Raw genomic sequence first — 23,642 nt, forward strand, 5'->3', positions numbered from 1 at the left:
GTCTGGAAGATTATACAGTATATTCTTTGCTTGCTTTTCCCATTTTCTCTGGTAAAATGACTTTGCTCTGTGTGGGTGTATGAACCAGCTTCCTTCTGTAGAAGTTTTGTTCAGAGTAAGACTGAAATCACATATACATTTTTTAAAAAAAATTAGTACAATTAGTAGCAATTACCACAATAATTTTTTTCTCACACACATTCTAGTTTCCAGGGAAACTGACACATTTTGTGGAAAGCTTTTTTCCATTTTGTCACTTTTCAATTAGTTTTCTCTATTTACATGATTACTAATGTGCATGGAGAAAGTTAATGAAGCATTTGTTCTAGTTAAAAGCTGGCAATCTTTTAAATCTAGGTTAAGTTAAACCTTGTTTGTTTATTTGTTTGTTTGTATAGTGCCTCATGAGTGCAAGCACTACTCTGTGCAGTATACAAGTAAAAACATAAAAATCCCACAGACCCCACATAACAATACGTACAACAAAATGGCAATTAAAAACAAAAAAGAGAAAGAAAAGTGTGAACAAGAAAATAAAAAACAAAACATTAATTTTAGCAGCATATGGGAGACTTGGTTGTTGAAGTCAGCTTTGAATAATTATGGTTTTCAACAATTTCCTGATCATAATTAGTAACCCATTTGAACTGATTCAAAGATAAAAAAAAACAAGTGAGAAATAAATGAAAATGTGATGAACTGTTAACATTTATTTTTTTATTTTCAAATGCAATAAGTGAGATTATTTTCCACTTAACATACGCTTCACTAAGCCCGTAGAAGCAGACTAATTTCCTCTTTACTCACACTGATTTACTTGAGTACTCAGAGATCAGGAAAGTTACTTTTCTGGATTTTAAGTCCCAGAGTGCCCAGCATCCAAACAATGTCATGGCTTAGTACTGTACCTGGGGATTCATACTTTTAACATTTCAGGTTAACATTATATGTACCATGCAGCTTTGGACTTCCCCTTCACATATGTGCAGATCAGCAGCTGAATGTTCTTTTAACTTTTGTCCAGTTGCTATATATAAAGAGCGTATTACCTGTATTCATCTTTAGTTGTTCCCCATTAGATGGTTACATGCTTCCAACCTGGGAGTCTCATCTTCTAGTATGATCTCTTTTCTTTTCTTTTCTTTTCTTTTCTTCCTTCCTACCTTTCTTTCCTTCTTTGCCACCGTAACAGGGCTCTGAAGGAAAGTGGGTTATTTAAGAAGTGATTTTATTAGTCCCACCCTATTTAGTCTGACCCTGCCCACTCCGATTTGGCTGTCTAGCCAGGCTCCAAGTTTAAATTTGTTAATAGTGTTTGACAAATGTTTAAAGATGATACAGAGAGAAAGTACCAAATCTTAGAAAAGTTATTGTCCAGGCAGAAAGAATGTCACAGAGTTTGGAAGTTAGGTTTTTCATCTACGGCAGTGGTTCCTAATCTTGGGTCCCCAGATGTTCTTGGACTACAACTCTCAGAAGCCTTCACCACTAGCTGTGCTGGCCGGAATTTCTGGGAGTTGTGGTCCAAGAACATAGATTCTATAACAATGCTGTGTAGGTTCTCAGGAAATTTTCCACACTCTTGAAAGTGCTTGTTGTCATGTGCCAACGCATGCTGAATCTTTTTTTTTTAAAAAAACAAACTTTTGTGACTTGATTTTACCTAGTACTGTTTCATATCTGATGTTTGGTGTATTTTCCTCTCGATTTTTGGTGTGAGTTTTATTCTTTGATAATGTATGATCTTTTGCATGCAGAGAGCTAATGTGAATGAAGAAACTTGACTTAACCTGCTTGAGCTGTGTATTAACAGTGACTGCAAGGAAGCTGGTCCCCTCACTGCCTACCTTTAAAGAGAGTGCTATTTAGAGATGTATTTGATGGCAACATCGCATTATTTTCCTACCATTGTCCTGTCATCTTATCATTTTATTATGAAGCATCACACTATCTTGGCATTCATACTTGAAATGTTTGTTTTATTGTACTTTGTTTTATTGTTTGATTTGTTATTTATTTGTAATTTTTCAGGTTTAGCTTGCCAACTGCCCAGAATAGTGCATTGCACTAGTGGGGGGTATATAAATGAAATTAAACAAGCAAATAAATAAATATCCTATTCAGATTATAAATCCATATTCTGCCAACATATAGTGAATTTTACAATACCAGAACACCATAGATGCCACAGACCATCTCTTTGGTCTGGGAGATTCTGGCTATTGCAGTCAAAAAGTGTCTTTCTCAAGCTGTGCTCTCGACATGGTTACACTGCAACTCCAGTCAGCCCTTTCACTGTTAGCTACGCTGGATTGGATTGACAGAGCTGAAGTCCAACAACATCTGGGGAACCATACCTTCTCCATCCCTTTAATTCACCTACTCTGAGGGTATGATCCACTGAATTTAATGTGTGTGTGTCATGTGCTGTCAAGTCGGAAGCAACTTATAGGGGAAAAGCCCTAATAGGGCTTTCAAGGTAAACGAGATATTTAAGGAGGGGTTTTCCAGTTCCACTCCCATGGCTAAATAGGGATTCGAACACTGATATCCAGAGTCCTAGTCCATCATGAGGACTACACCGCACTGCAAATTTAGTAAGACCGAGAATTATTGTAAATATATACTGTTTCTCCAGCCTCTTTAAATCGGAACTGGCTGGATAGCTCAGTGAGTTAGCCTTTGGCTGCAGAGCCCGAGGTGGGGGTTCAAATCCACTCGGTGCCTCCTGAGGCAAGTAGACTCAGAGCCCCCTGTGGCCTTGGGCAAACTGCCCAGTCCCAGGGCAGCCCCAGAAGGAAATGGAAGACCACCTTCTACCAAGAAAGCCCTCAATGGGGGCCACCACGGGTCAGAATTGACTTGAGGAAATACGCTTGTTTGTTTTAAAGCAGAGTTAACGTCACGTGAGAAGGGGGTTAGCTAAGGGAAGGACCGGGGTTACGGGACCGCGATCCGGATCAGTGCAAAAAAAAAGTTCGCCCCTTCCCCTTTTGTTTCTACTCGCCAAGGAGTTATAGCAAACGTACAGCAAGCAAGCTAAGGTTAAAGATTTATGTCTTTTCCTCAAACTCGGCTTGTTTTTTTTCTTTTCGGCCGCCACTCTGGGGGGGCACCGGTTCCCCACACGAGGCAGAGAAGTCGGCCCGCGGGATAGAGCCACCCGAACACAGTCGTCGTGACAAATTACTTCCGAGTAATAAGAAGGCAGGCAGGCAGGCGGAGGAGGGTTGTAGCGAGCAGCTGCGCCGCCCTGGGCGCGTCCCGGCCCGCTTCTCTCTCTCCCCGGCCTCTTAAAAGGCGCCCCCACCAACCCAACCTTCCCGCGCCCCGTTTCCTCCCTTCCTCACGATCTCAAAGCTCTTCCTCCCTTCCCTCCCCTCCCCCGGGTGGGTGTTTCCTTTTTTTCTTCCCCGCCGCCCCTCTCATAATAACGTCAGTGGGAATTTCCAGCTAGGAAGTGAGAGAGAGAGAGAGGAGAAGGTGCGGGAGCGAGCGAGCGAGGGAGGGCGGACTGTGTGTGTTGTGTGTGTGTGCGCGCGCGCGCGTTTGTTGGTAGCGAGAACAAGGAGAGGCGGGCGGACGGGCCTCCCCTCAGAGGCGCGCGAGGGGGGACGGGACGGGGCACGCGGGCAGGCAGGCAGGCAGGCAGGCAGGCGCGCGGGAGAGTCCGCGCGCAGACCCTTGACAGGTGACAGGGCGCGCGCGGGCGCGCGAGAGGCTTCCCCTCGTTTTCGCTTTCAGCCGAGGAGGCGCGAAGAGCGGAGCCGAAGCAGCGAGCCTCGCGGGCACTTAAGTTCCTTCTCTTCTTCTTCTTCCTCCGCCTCCTCTTCCTCCTCCTGTTGATCTTGACGACGGCAAAGCAGCCTCTTCCGACCCCCTCCGCGTTGACATGGCGCTCCTCTGACGAGGACGCTTTCTCTCTCTCTCTCTTTCTCTCGCTTTCTTTATTTCTTTGGAGGGTTCCCTTTTTTTACTTTGAAAAAAAAAAGTATACAGTATCCGCGTTTGCCACACGGACGGAGCCCCTTCTCGCATCGGCCCTCCTCCTCCTCCTCCTCTTTTCCTCGGCCGAGACTTGCTTCCACGACGAAGGATACCGGTCCGGACCTTGAGGTGAGCCCGCGGGACAAAAAAAAAAAAAAGCGCCGCTTTCACTCGTGGCGCTCTTCTTGGAGGACGAGCCCCCAGGGAGGGAGGGAGCGAGTGAGGTAGGCGCGCTCGCGCGCGTGTGTGTGTGTTCCGACGTCTGGCCGCCACGCGGGAATGTTATGAAGTCGGGAGAGAATCGGGACGCGCTTTTACTTACTTTCTTTTAAGTTCCTTGGCGAAAGGTAGCTGTGTGGTCCTTTTCCAGCACACGCCGGTGGCAAAACTTCGAGACGCGCAGATTTATCGTGTCAGAGGCTGTTTGCGGACTGTAGTCCCAATAAGTGATGAATATTTATGTCATGATAAGTCTGTGAGTGTTTTGGAGGCTGCCTCCCCCCCAACTCCCGCCATCCTTTTTTGAAGTCTTTTTTTTGGGGGGGGGGGAATGCTGAATTTGTACAAGTTGCCTTGCAGGCTGATTTAATCACACAGGTGAAAAGCTTTCCAGATGAAAATCTTAGATGCAGGTTTTCATTGGGCTGGATTGCTGGGGATTTTCGTGTAGGGTGCTGAGTTCTGCATTTTCTGTTTCTGCCTTGTGTGTGTGTGTGTGTGTGTGTGTGTGTGTGTGTGTGTGTGTGTGTGTGTGTGTGTGTGTTCAACAGCTACTTCCTCATTCCTGGGTAGCCTCAAATACACTTTTTGTACTAGAACTGGGGGATTCATCCACATGGCAAAGCTTTCTCTGAAATGGGCATCTGAGGAGCAGCAGTGTTGCCCATTTTCTTTCTAATAAGGCTCCTGTGCATTTTGCAAGTGTGTCAAAGCTGTTGGTGAAACCATCCTCCATTACTTCCTTCCTGCTCCAGGAAAAGCCTCACCCACTCACTCTATGGCAGTCTGTCACAGCTCCACTGGTTTGAAAAGTGGCAACTGTCATCTTAATGAGGGTACTCTTTACAGTTGATACTGATCATGGGAACAAGACCGGGTCTTCATCTTTGGCGTAGAAAATGCTTCTCCAACCTGGAAACGGAGGGGGAGGAAGCATAAGTATTTTCATGACTTTCTGCTCTGAACAGTTATACAATATTTGTGTACTTCTTTTAAATGCTGCTGAGATGGATAGCATTTGAACCAGATTGTCTTCTATGGCAACATTTATGTTCTCCATTCCATACTGTTAAACAGTGTTAGGGGAAAGTAAAGTAATCCTAGAATTAAGAGATCGAAAAGCATGTGTCAAGTGCATTTCCATTCCCACTCTGCTAGAGTTGTTTTATTAAAGGGGGAGGCCTGAAAGCCGTTCATTTGAGTGTCCTTTCTTGTCATCATCTCATACCCCCCACTTGAATGCAGTGCTAGTCAATGTTGATGAGTTCTGTTCCATGTGTGAGACCTGAGGGAACTGTATTATTCCACCAAGGCAGATACCAGGCAGATTTTTCCCCTGGAGCTCTCTTAGAAATTAACCACTGGGTCAGGCGGTGGCGGCTAATGCCCACTGGGGCTGCTTGAGCAAATGTTAATTGAACAGAAGGTGCAGCCACCTACACCTAGTTTGCCACCTAGATTTCTGCTTTGCCCAGTTTAATTATGCCTTATATCCTAAATGCCTGCTGATTGAAAGAAGTGTTGGGAATTAAGAGGATTGTGCTTCAGTTGCCCAAACATTGGGGACACTGGTAGGATGGGGAATCGGTAGAAATTTGCACTGGTTGCTAGGCCTAACATTACTTTCGGTGCTAGAATTTAGACCTGAAATATCTTAAGTAGTTAACTAAAGGAGTTACTTGAACATATGCAAAGTGTGTTTGGTTGTCTAGGGCAGTGGTTCCCAACCTTGGGTAATCCACGTGTTTTTGGACTGCAGCTCCCAGAAACCCTGGACAACACAGCTATTGGTGAATACTTCTGGGAATTGCATTCCAAGAACCCGTGTTGCCCAAGTTTGGGAACTACTGGTCTAGGGTGAAGAGAGAGGAATTATCATCCAGTGTCTGACTTTCAGTTAGATTTGAGTATGAATGACAAGTGAGAGGTTGAACAATACAGTAGTGACAAGAAGGGATGGTGTAATTAGCATGTCTGGTTTTGTAGGACCAGTGGCTGGTAAAACATCAAAGATCACCTGTCTGACATAGGCAAAAAAATGCTCTGCTTTTTGAAAAGCCAGAGCTAGCACAGCATGCCAGAAAGTTGTTGTGAGTTCTTTAAATCTTTCTTGTTATCTCTTCGTACCTATATTGTATGAGTTCCCCCCTCCTTGCTGTTTTGATCTAACAATCTTAGTTTAATACCTTAATATTTACTTTTCATGTGCTGTATAAATTGAGCAAAGATAATAAGCTATGCCTGTGAAATCCAAGGTATAGGATCACAAACATAGTCACATGTGTTTTTTAATTACTAGATTCCCCAAATTTGTCAACATTCATCACAGGAATGTGACAGTGTTGCTGGGACACTGTCACATAAATATAAATAAACCTTGTTGTAATAATGTGTTGTAGAGGCCAATCACTAGGTTCTAATATGTATGTTCTGAAAGGGAGTTATATGTCTTCAAAAATAAAAAGCTGTGGTTAGGGAATAATATTTGGGGGGGCAAGTAACGGGTGTGTTGGAGAGAGTAAGGGGAGAGGTTTCTGTGTTGCATTGTTCCTATCCTGAGTAAACTGTATCAACTGAACTTAATTCTTCACTTTCATCTCTCTCTAACTGTTCTGTGCAAAGTTATAAGATTAGGATGAGAAAGTTCTGTAGTTGCCTTTTAAGGTTCCTAAAAATACTTTGTTATTTCTTGGATATTCACTGTAACATGGTGAAGGGGTCTGAGTGTGTCGGGGATGTTAACCACAATACTGTGAGGAGGTTACACTTTGTTAAGCAGGTCAATGATCCTTTTCAGGTATTAGCAGTTGTCAATTAATTTATAGTTCTAGTGGTGATGGGAATTGAAAAATTCTTGAATGTCAGCTACTGGGCAGAAGTAGTAGTGGAAATAAAATCTAGAATAGGATCTTACATAAACTACAGCAGGGACACTCAAGCTAACTCTTATTAGTACTGAGCAGAAGGAGGGAAGAGAAAACCACTTCTAAAGGCTTTCTGCCTTGAAAAGCCAACAGTGAGACAATACAGAATGAAAGAAAAAATAATACTGAAAGCTAAGACTCCCAGTTTGGAAGGTGCTCACTCAGTTATTGGGGAACAGCTAGAGATGAGTGCAAGTAATACTGTTCTTAGTATAGCAGCTGGATAAAAGGGAAATGGACATTAAGCTGCTGCTGTCCACATGTGTGAAAGAGAAATCGAAAGCGCCATGATGCGTATAATTGGAACCTGAAATGTTAAAATCAAGATAAGCCCGAAATTATAAAACAAGAAATGGAATTTATAGTCATCAGAATAATTGACATGAGTGAACTAAATAGGCTATAGAAGGGCATTTTCAGTTATGTACAAAATGTTTTGCTACATCAACTCAGAAATAACAGGATGGCTCAATAGTGAGGTGAGATGTACCAAAAACAGTTATAGACTCTATAATGCAAGGTCTGGCGAATTAACATAAATCGTGGAGAGGCAGTCAACATAACCATCATGAAGGTGTGTACTTCAACTGCAGAAGCTGAAGAAGACAAAATAAAAAGCTTTTATGCAAGTGCCGGGGAGGAAATAGATTACACACCAAAACAGGATGTGCTTATAATCACAGATGGTGGGAACACAACAGTGGGAAATCAGATAGAACCAAACTTCACTTGAGCATTTGGTGCTAGAAATGAAGCACAAGAAGAACTTGTATAATTCTGTAAAGCAAGAAATCTGTTTACTGCAAATGTATGCTTCAAGGTACCAGACAGATGTTTATGCATGTGGATATCGCTAGGTGGACAATCAAATAGATCATATACAATAAATAGAAGGAGAAAATCGAGAAGCTCTGTTCTTTCTGAAAAACAGACCAGGAGTAGTGTATGATACAGACCATGAACTTAATATGAAAAATTGGAGGAAAGCTGTAAAAGAATGGCAAAACAGTCATGGCACCAAAATAAAATTAAAACAACAACTCTAAAGAATTTGAAGACCATGTAAAGAACAGATTTGAATTACTGAGGTCAGGCTGCCATGAATCACAAGACTTGTGGACTAAAACCAGAAATATATTCAGGGAAGAATGCAAAAAAGACTGTTCTTGTAGCCAAGAGAAAAGAAAAAAAATCCTTCATGGATGACTAATAAAAACTATTAAAATTGTTGATGATGTGCTAAGTGAAAAGTGACGCAAATCAAGTCAGAGTCCTGAACGCGGCTTTTCTGCAACTTATGTTTAGGGACAAAGAGAGCTAGTGTAATAATTATCTCAAACAGAATAGGACGGTAAAAATGGAAACTTGAGAGAGTGCCTCCAGAAGGTTGAAGAAATCAAGGATAAGTTGAAACCACGGCTAATGATGTTGAAAAATGCAGGTAAAAGACAAAAGTGGAAATAGTATGCTGAAGAATTGTACAGAACAGATGTAAGAATTACAGTTTGCTTCAAAGAAGATTAAAAACCTGTTGTTTTAGAAAATGAAGTGAAAGTTTCTCTCAAAGTTTTGAAATAAATACATTGCAAAGAATATATGGGAAATAGAGCTATTTCAATTTGGGGCATGACTGTGTCAAAATATTAAGAATAATATGGCAATAAACATAGAAAACAAAACAATAGCTCGTAGTAGAGAAGCATTCTGTTCACATTCTATCCCAGAAATGATTACAGTAATGATAAGACCATTGCATTAATTTCCCATGCAAACAAAATAGTGCTCAAGATTTTATTATAAAGATGTTATTATATATATAATTTTATTTTATATATATTATAAGATTTTATTACATATAAGATTTAAATATTATAATATTATATAATAATATTATATAAGATTATATATAAGATTTTATTATATATAATCTAAGATTTTATATATAGAGAGGGGGGGAGAGGGAGAGGGAGAGGACAAATGCTCAAATTGGATTTAGGAAAGGAAGCGACACTAGAGATCATGATGCAAGTATATCTTGGCTACTGGAATGTATGAAAGAATTCCAGAGAAACCATGTTTTTGCTTTATAGATTACAGCAAAGCCTCTACTTGTGCAGATCATGAAAAGCTAAGGATAGTTCTGAAAGAAATGGATGTGCCACAACATTTGATTTTCTAAACAGGAAACCTGCACTCTGGACAAGAATCTAGTGTTAAGTACTCTACAAATGTAGAGAAGTAAAATGGTTTTTAAGAGTCAAAGGTGTCAGACACAGGTACATTTTATCTTTCTATCTGTTCAGTATGTATCCAGAATATAAGAGAGTCTGGGTTAGATTAAGATGAAGAGTGAAAATTAGAAACATCAATAATTTAAGATACTCAGATGACATCATGTAGTAACATGACAACTTATTGCTGGAAGTTGAAGAAAGTACAAAGAGAATAGCTGAACACTAAGAAGGCAAAAATTGTGAAGGTAGAAGAATGTTATACACTTAAAGCTGACAGTGACAAAACTGAAATTGTGAAAGACTTTCTATCTTTTGGTTCAGTCACCGGTCCATGTAGATACTGCAACTAAGAAATCAGAATATGGCATTTTGGAAGAGTAGCTTTGAAGGAACTAGGAAAGATTCTTAAGTTAAATAAATAAATAAATAAATAAATAAATAAATAAATAAATAAATAAATAAATAAATAAATAAATAAATAAATAAATAAATAAATAAATAAATAAATGCAACATAATCCATACCATGATATTCCCAGTAACTGTGGATGCTGGGAAATGAAGAAAATAAACAGGGGAGTGGGCAAAGATTCATTTGAATTTTGGTAGTGGATGAGAGCTTTACTGATACTGTGGATGGCCAGAAAGGCAAATAAATGTGTTCTAGGTCAAATCAACTCTGAAGGCTCACTACAACCTGAAATAACTAAACTGAGGCTATAATAGTTTGGATGTATCATGAGAAGGTGGACAGGTGGTGCTGCGGGTTAAACTGCAGAAGCCTCTGTGCTGCAAGGTCAGAAGACCAGCAGTCGTAATATCGAATCCTCGCGACAGAATGAGCTCCCGTCACTTGTCCCAGCTCCTGCCAACCTAGCAGTTTGAAAGCATGTAAATGTGAGTAGATAAATAGGTACCACCATGGTGGGAAGATAAAGGTGTTCCGTGTCTATTCGCGCTGGCCATGTGACCACGGAAACTGTCTACGGACCAATGTTGGCTCTATGGCTTGGAGATGGGGATGGGATGAACACCGTGCCCTAGAATCAGACATGATTGGACTAAATGTCAAGGGGAACCTTTACCTTTATCATGAGAAGACACGAGTCACTGGAACAGACAGTGGCCAGAGTCCTATTGTTCTTTTCGTAAATGTTGTGTAACATCCCATGACTAATTGTGGCTAAGTACCAGAGTAGTGCTTTTGCACTAATGGAGCAATATACAAATTTAATAAATAAACAAATAAATATAAATATATAGATAAGTGATGAGGTGTAGGACCACATCTTGGTTGTGCAGTCAGGTGAGTGAAAAAGCATGCAATAAAATCCAGCACAACAACTTACTGACTAATCTCAATTAGTCACATCAAGTTATGGAACTCTTACACAAACACAAATAGGGTAAATTTTGATGTGAGCCGCCCTGAGTAGATGCAGTCTAGAAGGGTGGGATAAAAATCTAATAATAAATACATCAATAAAAATAAAGCTAGCAAAAGTAGGAGGCAGTAGGAAAAGAGGATGACCTACCATGAGATGGTCTAACTCAGTGAGGGAAATCATGGTCCTCAGAGTCCAAGACCCAAGCAACACAGTTAACAACAGGACCTTTTGGAGGTAATTAATTCATAGGGTTACCAAAGGAATAGGACTTGATGGCACATAACAGCAACAGGGGGATTCAACAATGCATTTTTAGACTAAAGAAATATGCTGTCAGCTGATATATCCAATGTTATGCAATTTTAGAATTTTACGGGTTCTTTAGTTTACTGTTAATGTGCAATATCACTAAAAGCCCTACTGATATAAACATTTAGTGACTTCTCTTTTTTACCATTTGTAAGTTTTAGCTTTCTTCAACAAACGAAAAGCAAACAACAAGTCTGCCCTGTGTTTACAATGAGTCAGTTAAAAATGTTGATGAAACCTTGAAAAAAAAAATAATTTTAATCCAGTAATATAGTTTTTAGGAGAGTAATATTGTGTACTTGTTAAAATAAAAACCATGGGCTAGTGTTAAAATGAGTTTTGAAACCTAATAAGTAAAATGAGCAAAATAATGGTTAAGAACTACAGCTAAAATATCAATAGAAGATGGACTTCCCTTTTTCATTCGGTTTGGTGGGCAGTATAATTTAGTTCGTAAGACAAACCATGAGAAAGAACTGCATCTTCCAGAACCGTGAGAAAGAACTGCATCTTCCAGAACCGTGAGAAAGAACTGCATTGGAAAGTCACTTTACACATAGTTTTCTATTAAGTGGTGCATCATATTTTAGAGTATGCAATGTTATAATGTACTTTCCTGCCTAAAAAACAAGAACACACAAATGCACCACCTGAAATTTTCAGCTATTTATAGTTGCATATGCATGATAGAATATAACAAGGGTGTAGTTCCATGCATGGACATTATTTCAGACCGAGGTCCACATTCTGTTGCTAAAATATAAACCAAGAGGACTACATTCTGTTGCGTATATAAAAATAGCATTGTCATTCTAGCATATTTTCACAAATTATGAGAAATTTGTGAAAGTATAGCCTTCTTCTGGAGATTGTTGTTTGTTCAGTGTTCTGCCTCCATATATATTTACAGCTATGGCGTGTGACATGGTTTGTGTCTCACTTCTATAAATCTGTCTAATGCCTTTTTTTAATGAACAAGAGTATCATGTCTGTGTACAGTATATGCATGCTTTCAGTGAACATTTGGCAAGGTAGATGCCTACAAGCCCTGTTTGCAGAGTTTTCAGAAGCAGGTAGCCAGCATTGCTGGAACTGATTATCTATGTAGGAAATCTGTCAAATGAAAAATGGCCTTCAATGATTTGCCTGCCTTTGGGTTTTTGAGGGATCATGTGCATGTTTAGTCTGTAGTGCTTCTTGCAGTCAACATTTCCTCAGGGCTTCATTTTGTTACCCACCAATTTCTTTAATCATCAGATTAATCTACCATATAATGTTGTACACATGATCTTTTCCATACAGTATATCTTTTTCTAGTTTAATATCATAGTGCATTTTAGAGATGGTTTATAATTGAACTTCAATGACACTGTCTTCTGGTTTCTTCTGGAGTTCAGTTCAAAGTACAGTATTGTTTTAAAGGACCTAAACAGTTTGAGCCATGATAGCTGGAGGACTACCTCTTCCAACATGTGCATGCCAGTACAGTATTTAGAGATTTTCAAATGGAGGTCCAGGCACATATCCTACCACCTGAGAAGATAGTGAGCTCACAATGCATGGTTTTCTTGTAGCTGTATCTTTTTGATGGAGCTCCTTCCCAAGGCCATCTTCATTCTTGATGAGTTCGTGTACTATTTTGTATGGCTTTTGATTCTTACAAATGTTTTTTAAAATACCTCTTAAAGTGATGTTTATCTGTTTTTAACAAATGTGAATGTAGACTCTGTTTTACTACACATCATTTCGGGAACTCCGATGGGCATAAAATAATTCCATGAATGCTGAAAATAAATAAATGAATTAAAATAAATAAATGAACGAATAAATAAATAAATAATCAAGAGTCTGGAAAGCTGTCATGTGGGCAAATGTTGTAGTCCTATTGATGGATCAGTATCCAAATGATCTGTGACTGCTAGTCTGAAGTCATTGTAATAGCCTTGACTATTTAATATATTTAACATATAATAAGGTGTTTGAAGTGTGCTTGATTGACATATTTTTAAAGTTCCCCGTTTTACATTTAATTAATTAAGAAGTTGCAAATGGTCTGCATAAATACTGCACAGTCCAATATTTTATGCAGCTAATAATTATTGATGGCTAGGAGTGTGTCCTTTGTCATTCTACCATGGAGACTTTACAATACACGGAAGCGTTCTTTATTCCTTTTTTCTCACATGGGTTGCAAACTTTGTGTTTAATTTTGGCTTATTCAGATGGTTTTCTGGCATGCCTAGTGACTATTTGTGTCATCCCTGGGTGCATGGCTGATGGTCAGATATGATGGGAGTAATAGCCCAAATCTAATTAGGAAAGGCTAGTTGATTTGGGTTTAATCCATGCAGTGTTGCTGCAGTTAATAGAGGAAGACAGAAATTCCACTGAAATTAAATGGAGTTATAACCAACAACAATACTTGTTTAATATGGACAGAACCTTTTAGACAAAAATGAAGCAAGTATAAAATCCTAAAATGGTCTACTTGTTATTGCTTTGTTTCTCTGAGCTCCCCTTTAAGGTGGTCAGGGAAGCATACCTGTCCCCCCACCCCACCTTACATCAGTGCTGTCTTCCCACTAGGGCAGAGGGACACTGTAAAATTTTGAGGAGAACTGCCCCTTTCTCCCATTCTACCCATACTTTACATTTATAGTTACTTAGGCTGAGAGATTATGACTGACTCAAGGCTAACTAATGAATTTAGAGCTAAATGAAATTTGAATGTACTTTTCCCACAGTGGGGTCTCGACTTACGAATGGCTCGACATACGAACGTTTCAACTTATGAACCGCTGTCATAGGAATATATGGACTCGACTTACAAACTTAGATTCGAGTTATGAACTCTTTTTTCCCTTTTTTAAAAAGCTAAGTCATCTTAGGTTAAAAGGAAAAAAGAAAAAATATCCCCCTCTAGTGGCAGAAGGCGGAATAGCAGCTTCCCATTAGTTTCTATGGACAAAAAGAGCAGATACGGATTAAATGGTTTTCAATGCATTCCTATGGGAAATGCAGATTCGACTTAAGAACTTTTCGACCTGAGAACTGCCTTCCAATATGGATTAAGTTCGTAAGTCGAGACCCCACTGTATATGATATAACTAAATAACTAATTGTCTCTGTGGCATTTCTTAGGGCTGTATCTGCCTTTTTTTTTTTGGTTTCTGTATGACTGACAAGTTTGTCTGCTAGACTCTGAGGCCTAAATCCAATTGCTAGTCCAAAATAGAATTAACATTGTAACTGAATTAATCAGTAGCTGGTTAATTACTGAATCAAGAACTGAAGAGCAAGTCAACACTTGTGTAAATCCCATTGATTAAGTGGGTCTACTGTAGTTGAGATTAGCAGGACTAAGACAAGACTGGACAATTCTAGCAGTCCATTGTATCTAGCCAGGATGGCCAGTGGTGACTAATGATGGGGAGTTGAAGCCCAATAACATATGGAATTATACTCATGCCCTAGTGATTCAGATGCAGTGAATAACATGAAGCAACTCCAAGGAACGCATAGTGAGTGTGGTAATGTCCATTCCCTGACATTTTTGTGTTGTTTGCAACTAGAAGGAATAAATTAACCAGAATGCATCTATCTGGGGGGCTAGTGTTGTTGTATTGGCTGTGGGTTTTTTTTAAAATTTAAATTTTATTTTAATTTATTTTGCATAAAGAGACAACGGTGAGCTAGTATGCTGCTTATGATAGATTTCTGTCTCACATTATCTGTGTTCCATGTTATCGGTGCTGTAAAAAGAACCATGATTGCTGGCTGCTATCAGGTAGAAATAAATTGGCAGGGGAGGGAACAATTTAAACTTTTAATTTAAATGAGGATTTGTTTAGAAAGACCTGGGATGTTTTTGCAATGCTTTAAGAGTTTTGAGAAAGGAACAGATTACCTCTGTGAATATGTATGGCATCATACGTGTGATACCACCATATATCTAAGATTACTGGAAGTTGTGTTTGGAAAGGGTCAATTTATGATTACGCACTTAACCACTCCGCTTCGAAACACTACATTTTGTAGCTCAACTCCTATTGCTCCCACCCCAAACCAAGGCCAAGAGATTCTGTAATAATAATCTTAGAACTGCAGAGCTGGAAGGGACCCTATGGGTCATTGAATCCGGCCTCTGTCAAGGAGGCATAGTGGGAAACTAAACTGCCAACCTCTGGTTCCGCAGCCAGATACCTAAACTACTGAGCTGTGATGCATATACAGTAGTAACATTTCTAAACTCTGTTTATATGTATGATCTTATACTCCATTGCAAAAAGACTTGTGGCCTATGAGTAAAGAATATCTTGAGTTTACTTTCTTTCTCATGTAGGTCTCTTCAAGATTCATTATACTGTAGTTGTTTCTCTTTCCCTTGAAGACTCTTTGCTAGTCCCAAATAATCATTTGTTTTCCATATGTCTGTAATGTTCTTGTAGTGAGGAGCTCAGATAATCTGTGGTTGGTACTTTTACTGAAAGCTTAAATAAGGTAGAATATTATAGAGAGCAGCTGGCTGGATAGCACAGTGAATTAAGTGCCAGAGGCAGAATTTTGCTCCCCATTGTGCCTCCTAAGAAAAAGAAACAGCCTGTGTAGCCTTAGGCAGACTGCATGGCCCCAAAGTTGCCCACCCACTTGCGAGTGAATGGCAAACCACATCTGAGCACTCTACCTAGAAAATGCTGGACTTGATGGCATGTTACTTCCATTATGAAATTGCACTTCTTATTCCTCAGCATTGCTGCTGTGTGGGGGCAGACCAAAACGTCAAGTTTAAAAATTAAGAGGCAGGTCCTAAAATTTTGTGGGTGAGACGACATGTTAGCAAAATCACTGACTTAAGGAATTTCAGGAAGCAATTAGCAGTTATTGGCAACAGTCTTAAATTGGTAACTAATTTTTTTGGAATGACCCTTGTTGCTGAAATTATTAGTATGGGGAAGAGGATGACCTGATCTTGCTTCTTTTCACTTACTTGGCTTAATGTTGATATTTTGCAATGTTGATGCTTTTCTGGCCTTTTGAGATTGCTTGTTGATGGAATGCCAACTTCTATAAAGTATGCTTTTCTTTCTTGCTTATCTAAAAATATAACATCTGGCTAATTAAAATCAGCTGTTTCATCTGTGATAACTTGTTTGTCCCAGTCTTGTACTCAGCTTTCATTTTTTAAAATTGGAGGTGACTGGGATTTATAATACAGAGGTTAAGATGTGAGTTATTTCTAAAATTTATCTAACTGCTGAAAAAATGTTCTTTGCAACTTGGGTATTTCCACACATATAATCTGTTGATGCCAGCATAGGGTGTGGCTATGCCAAGATTAATTGTTTCTTTAGATTCATGACAGACCCTAAATATTGTACATCACTTACACCTTGCTTTATAATTATTTTCTAATCGTGTGTACTGAAAATAATTTGGCCTTGGATTGAACATGGCTTGTAGTAGTAGTAGTAGTAGTAGTAGTAGTAGTAGTAGTAGTAGTAGTAGTAGTAGTAGTAGTAATAATAATAATAATAATAATAATAATAATAATAATAATAATAATACTTGCTATATGTAGTTGTTATTCCTGCTGTGATTGTTCTAGGGAATGTAGGTGTAACATTTAGCAGAAAAACTGGCCTTTGCAAAATTATAGTTTAGTAATGCATCTGTTAGCTTACGAGAAGGTTACAAACAATGCAAGCTTTTGCATTATTTGGAATTCTTTGAGATGAGAAGCTGAAAAAATGGGGAGCAAATAAGCCTGAAGAAGGGTCTGAAAAACATGCAAGTTCACCTTGTTTGTAATGCCAGCATTCCCTAGGCTTCAGCCTTTAAAATAAATATTTAGGCATTCACACAAAATAAATAACGAATATACAGTAATAGTGAAATAAAAAGGGATACTTTCAAAATAATTTAATAATAATGGTCAGAACTTTATGGTGTATATGCAGTAGCATTAATTGCAGTGGCACACTGCTGTTAGTTTAAAAAATCACTCCTTGTATCTCTTGTTTGTGCAGTCACATGAATTGGTGCATGACAAAAATATAAATGGCAACTTAATAATAAGTTAATTCACTACTGCAGTTTATACTACTGAACACATGCGAGTGTAACTAATTGATAGGATTCTGGCCAAATTTTGGAAGAGTGTTTTACCTTTTCAAGGAAAGGCAAAAGAAGTCAATTTTGTTCTAATTCTGATTTTTTTAAAAAAACTTACAATCCAAGATTTGTTTATGAAATTTAGAATGGTTTGTTCTAGTTTTGCTACATTTTAAATGTTTGGTCAACTTTTAGTTTAGTGAAAATTTCATGGTCAACAAAAATTCTGACACTCCTTGTAGCCTGATGAAGAGTGCTAGACTAGAGAACTGAATGCTCATTTGTAACATTTTAATATAGGAATTGCCCAGCTGTGCATACTACAACTGTACAAATCTTTCTGCATGTTTTGTAAAACAGACTAGAATGGAAACAGTGCCCTACAAATACAGGATTGAAGAGTGAATGGCTTGGCTGAAAAATATATTCCTAAAGTCCCTTTTATTTCCAAAATGATTTCAAGCTAAGTCACTTTAATATTCTTTCTTTCTTTCTTTCTTTCTTTCTTTCTTTCTTTCTTTCTTTCTTTCTTTCTTTCTTTCTTTCTTTCTTTCTTTCTTTCTTTCAGCTGCATTACTACTTCTTGGAAGAACTTCCTCTTTGTGTTTACATTTCTGTGTTAGTGTATTTGTACTTAATTTGCAAATCAATAAATTTCTTTCCCATCTATAATTATTCTCTTTTTCAGGTTTTTCAGAGAAGTTAATGCTCATTAATATCTATGATAATTCAGTCCTCCTTAAATTTGAGACTTTCTTGATTTGTTTTTATGTTTAAATGTGCACAAAAACATAAGCTGAACCTCTTGTTTACTTGCTGTTCATAAGCAGTATAAAGAAATCCTCCTCTTTTTTTTCCTCCATTGCTCCAGGTGTTTAGAATAGGCACAGGAGCATACAACATGTACTGCAGGCACATGTACAATATTGGAATGATTGCTGTCTTGCTTGCTCAGTAATACTGCAGTGATGTAAGTCTAGAAATTGTTTAATTACGCAAGGTCTGTTTTTGTAGGGCTCTCTCCAGTTGCATCTTGTTCCTCTTGTTTCATTTCCAAGTTATGCATTTACCAGCTTTAGCTGACAAATACTGCTTTGCTGAAAGCATTCTGACTGGTGAAATATGAAGCATTTGCATTGGGTTTTTTTTATGGTACATCATATACAATTTCTGAATTTTGTGGATGTAATCTGTGAACACAGTATTGACTGAAACAGTAGGCATCTTGATGATATGTACTTTTTAAAAATGTTCTTACCTTTTAAGACTGCAAGGAAAGCATGAGCAATTATGCCTTGAATGATCCTTACCTGATGTCAGCTCAGTTGCAGGCCAAAGCGATAATTCATTCATGTTGTAGTATGTGGTTTTCCTGGGATAGAATCTGAATTAATGCTGCGTAACAATACAGTATTACTATTATTTCTGCAGCTCTGTCTTTTGAAGGACACAGACATACAAAAATAACAGTTTTGCTCATATTTCTTGTTTTAAGTATTAAAATATGGTCTAGAAAGGCAAAGGAGAACCACCACATCCTTGGGCAAAATTTACAGTGCAGTGTTACATTTGTCTACTTAGAAGAACAATCTGTTGCTTTTAGTGGGGCTTGGTGCTACGTAAGTATATGTATAAACAGCAATACTTGTTTTCTCTCTGTAGTGATAATTATATAGTGACCTTTATGATGGGAGGCAGTGGAAGATAGGAGGGCCTGGTGTGCTCTGGTCCATGGGGTCACGAAGAGTCGGACATGACTAAACGACGACGGTGATGTACGTGTTGGCTAATTCTCACAGTATAAAAGCTAAATAAGTTTTATCTTTTAGTAAACTAGATGCATTTAATGGCAACAGGTGCCATCTTAGGAATGATAAATGTGTTGGTAGAGGTGTGTGTGTTTGGCAGGTTCTTTGCATTCCCATGTTTTGTCTTAACATTTTCATTTGCTGGATTTGTGCTAGAAAAGTTGGTCCTTGTTATGTGCCATGAAGTCACATCTGACTCATGATGACCCTATCAATGAGTGACCATCAGAATGTCCTCTCATTGACAGGTCTTTTCAGCTCTCGCAAACTGGAACACACCTCTTTAGAGGTGGAGCTTGTAGGCTCAAGATTCAACAGAGACAAAATGTCTGACATTCTGAGCCCAGAGGCTGAATCCTCAAAGCTCAGTTTTCTTAATTTTTGGATTAGAAAATTGGGGTGTGGGTGGATTTATAAATGGAGGGGTGTTATAAACAGAAAAATACGGTGTGTAGCCTGAAACCATGGGTGATGCTTGCATTAGTTTTAAAGTAGGTAAAGCTGGCCAAAATAATATTTTTTGGCATCTGAAACAAAAAGTCCCTGAAACATTTTTTTCCTTAAAATAAAAATACAGTAACAATACACTGAAAGAGTAGTACTGTATCACTCCTTTGTGACACCCAAAATCAGCTGTCAGACATCAGTTATTCACTTTGCCTCATGATAGGGCCAATCCCTAAGAAAGTGTTATGTATATTCTTTGTGAGGAAAATTTTTGTATGAGAGATACAATATGCTTTTGCTAAAGTATTAAAATGACATTTGGAGATTGAATGACTGAACTGAAAAGAGCGAAGAAACTGCCACATGAAGAGGACACACACACATACTTGGGCCCAATTTTGAAAATGTCACTTAGGGGTATACGCATTTTTGTTGCCTGCAGTTTAGACATTAAACCGCTGTGCATTGCGTTATTTTGAGGGCACAGGACATTTACACTGTTATACAAGTTGTATACTCACTGCTTTACATTGTAGCCATCATTTCTTCAGTGTTGTCACATGAAAAGATATACTAAGATATTTATGAAATGTGTTGGGTTGTACTCACTTCTGCGATATACAGTGGTACCTCACTTGATGACGTTAATTTGTTCCAGTGAAATCGCTGTAGAGCGAAAACTTCGTCAAGCGAAAAAAGCCCATTGAAATGCATTGAAAACCGTTCAATGCGTTCCAATGGGCTGAATACTTGCTCGCCCAGCGAAGATCCTTCATATGGCGGCCATTTTGGGTGCCTGTTAAGCAAAAAATGCCTCCTAAAGTGGGGAGCCATTTTGAGCAGCTGGTGGCCATTTTGAAAACCCGACAATCAGCTGTTTTGATCGTCATAATGCAAAGAATCAGTTCCCGAAGCAGGAACCGATCGTTGCAAAGCAAAAAAACCCCCATTAAAACATCGTTTCGCGATCGCAATTGCGATCACAAAAACATTGTTATGAAGCTGATTTGTCGTTATACGGGGTAATCGTTAAGCGGAGCATGACTGTACTGTATATAATGCCTGTTTATACTAAACAAGTCCATAGTGGTGATCTCCTACCCCTACCCCACCATGATAGCTTGTACTGGGGAGAAATGTTGGTTATTCTGGTGTCCTGCTGATAGACTTTTTAGGCATTGGTTTAAAGTTTTGTCCTACACTAACCAATATAAATAAAATCATGCCTGTTTCAGGCATGGAGTTTTAGAGCACATGTGGTTGCAACAGGAAAATCCAACTCTAGCCGAAGCTTCCTGTTTTATTCATTTATTATTTATTAGTCACTTGGAAGTTCAAAGCAGACCTTCTTTTTAATGTTTCCTAATAAAAAGGGCTGTGAAAACAGTGGCCACAGTTTCTTAAGAAAAATGGAATGATAAGTAGTTGATCAGCAACTGTGTTGCAAAGGAGCTGTAAGCCTGACATAACTGGTTTCCCATGAAAATTAGCTATTCATGATCAAAGGAAGAAAATCCGTCTACTTTGTAAAGCTCAGTTGAAAGACTGAAATATTGTAATGGTGATATGCAGTCAGACTCCATAATATTTTGGTATTAACTGATTATCTGCTTGTAATGTGTTTAGTTTACTCATCCTTCTGATTATTGCCTTGTTATTCAAACAAGTGCCATACAAATGTTAGCTTGATAGGAAGCTATAACTAGTCTTGTGGATTAATTTTCATTATTCTTCTGAGCATGGTGCAACATATTTATCAATGAAGTAAAAGTGTGGACCTTTACTTTCTAAGTTTATTGTTACTACAAGCAGTGAAATGTGAAAATGTCCCTATATTGACATAGTGTGCTTTAGTCATCTTGTGCTTTATTTTTTAAACCTAGCCTATTAGGGACAATCTTTGTTTTCTTGCACCTCTTCCTAATGAAACATTATCTTTACTTCCTTGTTTTGTGTGTGGCGGGGAGTGTTTTCTCTCCTTCTTTTGCCTTTTGGGGAAAATATTAGGGATGTCCATTATATTGATCTTCACCTTTCAGATAAAATAAATTGCACTATTAGAAACTGTTTAACATATTCATCATAAGAAGGTGCTTAAATAATTAAAAAGTGTCACATCTATTAATTTCTTCCTAAAATCCCTTCCTGAGCAGCAGTTTACATATTAAAATCCTGACTTTAAAAAAAGGACATTGCCTGCCGACAGAAGAGCAGCAAGGAGGAAGCCAGCCTGAGAAGCCATTCTGCAGCCTGGGACCAGCCACCAAAATGGTCAGTTCCATGTTACCAGTGGGGTTGGTGGGACAAAGAGAAAAGCCTTCTCTGAAGATCTGAAAACCCAAGCAGCTGACTTGGAGAGATGTTTTAGTTTAGTCGTTTAGTCATGTCTGACTCTTTGTGACCCCATGGACCAGAGCACGCCAGGCCCTCCTGTCTTCCACTGCCTCCCAGAGTTGGGTGAAATTCATGTTGGTCACTTCAAAGACACTGTCCAACCATCTCATCCTCTATCGTCCCCTTCTCCTCTTGTCTTCACACTTTCCCAACATCAGGATCTTTTCCAGGGAGTCTTCTCATGAGATGGCCAAAGTATTGGAGCCTCAGCTTCAGGATCTGTCCTTCCAGTGAGCACTCAGGGTTGATTTCCTTCTGAATGGATGGGTCTGATTTCTTTGCAGTCCAGGGCTCTCAAGGGTCTCCTCCAGCACCACAATTCAAAAGCATCCATTCTTTGGCAGTCAGCCTTCTTTATGGTCCAGCCCTCAAATACCCTTGACTGAAGTCCTTTAGGTGTTGCTCATAACTGACTCAAAAGATTCTGCCATGTCGTCCCCTTCCTCCTAATTCATCCCCAGACTAGGCCCTCTCCAGTGGGTGCTCACTCAGAGGCAGCACCCAGAGGAGGCGGGCCAGGGAAGCCAGGGCGCTACTTTTGAGTGGGGACCTTCTGGAGGTGCCCCTCCCCAAACTGCGGAATACCTTTTTAACTGTCAGCTGAATTGGCACAATTGCCGAACCAGGGGTTCATACCCACTAATAGCAAGACAAAAGCATTGTCTGGAAGCACCCAGTTTTCCTGCTGCACTACCACTTGCTCTGACATAGTAGGTTGTGTTACAGTGTCTAGCAGGAAATGAATAGTTCAGCTGATGAATAAGTGGAAGAGGGAGAAGAAACCAAGCAGAGCAGAGGTTGAGTTGGGTGAGACTTTACAAGTGTCATGTATAATAGATTTGAGTGATAGCTAGATTAATGGTCTTTTAAATGAAGGTGCCGGTGGTGCAACCTGAAAGCTCATGTCCTCTAGCACAGTTTAATTAATGTGGCACAATTCCACCAGTGTTCCATCTCAAGACTGTCAACAAACCACAGGGCTCCTGGTTTTAACATCTTTTCTAGTCCTCAGGTCCATCACTCAGCTTTATTTAACATCCTGCTTGATAAAGAGTCCTGTAGGACAAGGACGTTACTTACTATTCTGTGGCATCTTGATGGTCCTAATTAAACATCTTGCCTTGTTGTAGGATTTTGCATCCTATGAGTAAGGCTGGATTGACAGATATAATATATATATGGATCAGACCAAAGGCTCACCTTATCAATCTCTTCTCACAGTTGTTAATCAGATGTAAGCAGCATCTGAGAAACAGGCGCTCGCTTAGCCTTGTTCCCTAGCAACTGATACTCAAATACATTCTTTCTCTGATTCACAATGTAGTATATAGCCATCAAGACTAATAAGCAGCCATTGCCTTTTGCTTCATGAATTTGACTAATCTGAGACCAAAACAGACCAGATGAACAATAAGGAGGAATTGGCTGGGTAAAATATTGTTGCTGTTAAAATATTTGGCATAACTGCCATGTTGCACAATAAACACGTAAACTGAGGTTGTTGTTTCCTCTAGTCACCAAATGAAAGCAACCTGCTTCTGATTTGCAACTCGTAAAGCTGTAAAAGACCTTAAAGGATAACTACACATCCTTTAAATCAAGTTAGATTTAAGTTTATGAATTCCCTGTTTTTCTGAGTTTTGGGTGTAAATGGATGGCTACCACCCAATTCTGTGCTTTAATTGTGTGCTGCCTTGAGATATGCTTTGTTTTTTCTGTGTAGATTCACCCACAGTTCAGTTTTGTAGGATGACCCCAGGTTCTGATATTATGTGAGAACTAGAAAATTCCTCCTCATTCACTTCCTTTACAACAGGCATTT

At 39.0% G+C, this 23,642-nt stretch overlaps 1 protein-coding gene and 1 long non-coding RNA gene across 6 annotated transcripts in view; one reads left to right on the forward strand and one right to left on the reverse strand.

The window, feature by feature from the left end:
- Positions 1–372: 372 nt before the first annotated feature.
- Positions 373–3,483, reverse strand: LOC144589596 (uncharacterized). The gene is made up of 2 exons (XR_013545802.1): positions 3,030–3,483; positions 373–1,196 (listed from the first exon to the last, which is right to left on the reverse strand). It is a non-coding gene; the product is annotated as an uncharacterized LOC144589596 (long non-coding RNA).
- A 234-nt stretch (positions 3,484–3,717) lies between these two features.
- The window catches only part of NFKB1 (nuclear factor kappa B subunit 1), a 77,957-nt gene continuing 58,032 nt past the window's right edge, over positions 3,718–23,642 (forward strand). For 2 of the 5 annotated variants that reach the window (XM_078394623.1, XM_073001860.2), the window contains exons 1-2: positions 17,710–18,141; positions 18,834–18,946. The gene's annotated coding sequence lies outside the window, so the exon portion shown is untranslated. Of the gene's footprint in view, positions 4,117–17,709; positions 18,142–18,833; positions 18,947–23,642 lie in introns of those variants that run through there. The other 3 variants (XM_020805424.3, XM_073001858.2, XM_073001859.2) reach the window with 2 other exon arrangements.

Source organism: Pogona vitticeps, chromosome 5 (genome assembly GCF_051106095.1).
Source record: "Pogona vitticeps strain Pit_001003342236 chromosome 5, PviZW2.1, whole genome shotgun sequence".
In the NCBI taxonomy this organism is placed as follows: domain Eukaryota; kingdom Metazoa; phylum Chordata; class Lepidosauria; order Squamata; family Agamidae; genus Pogona; species Pogona vitticeps.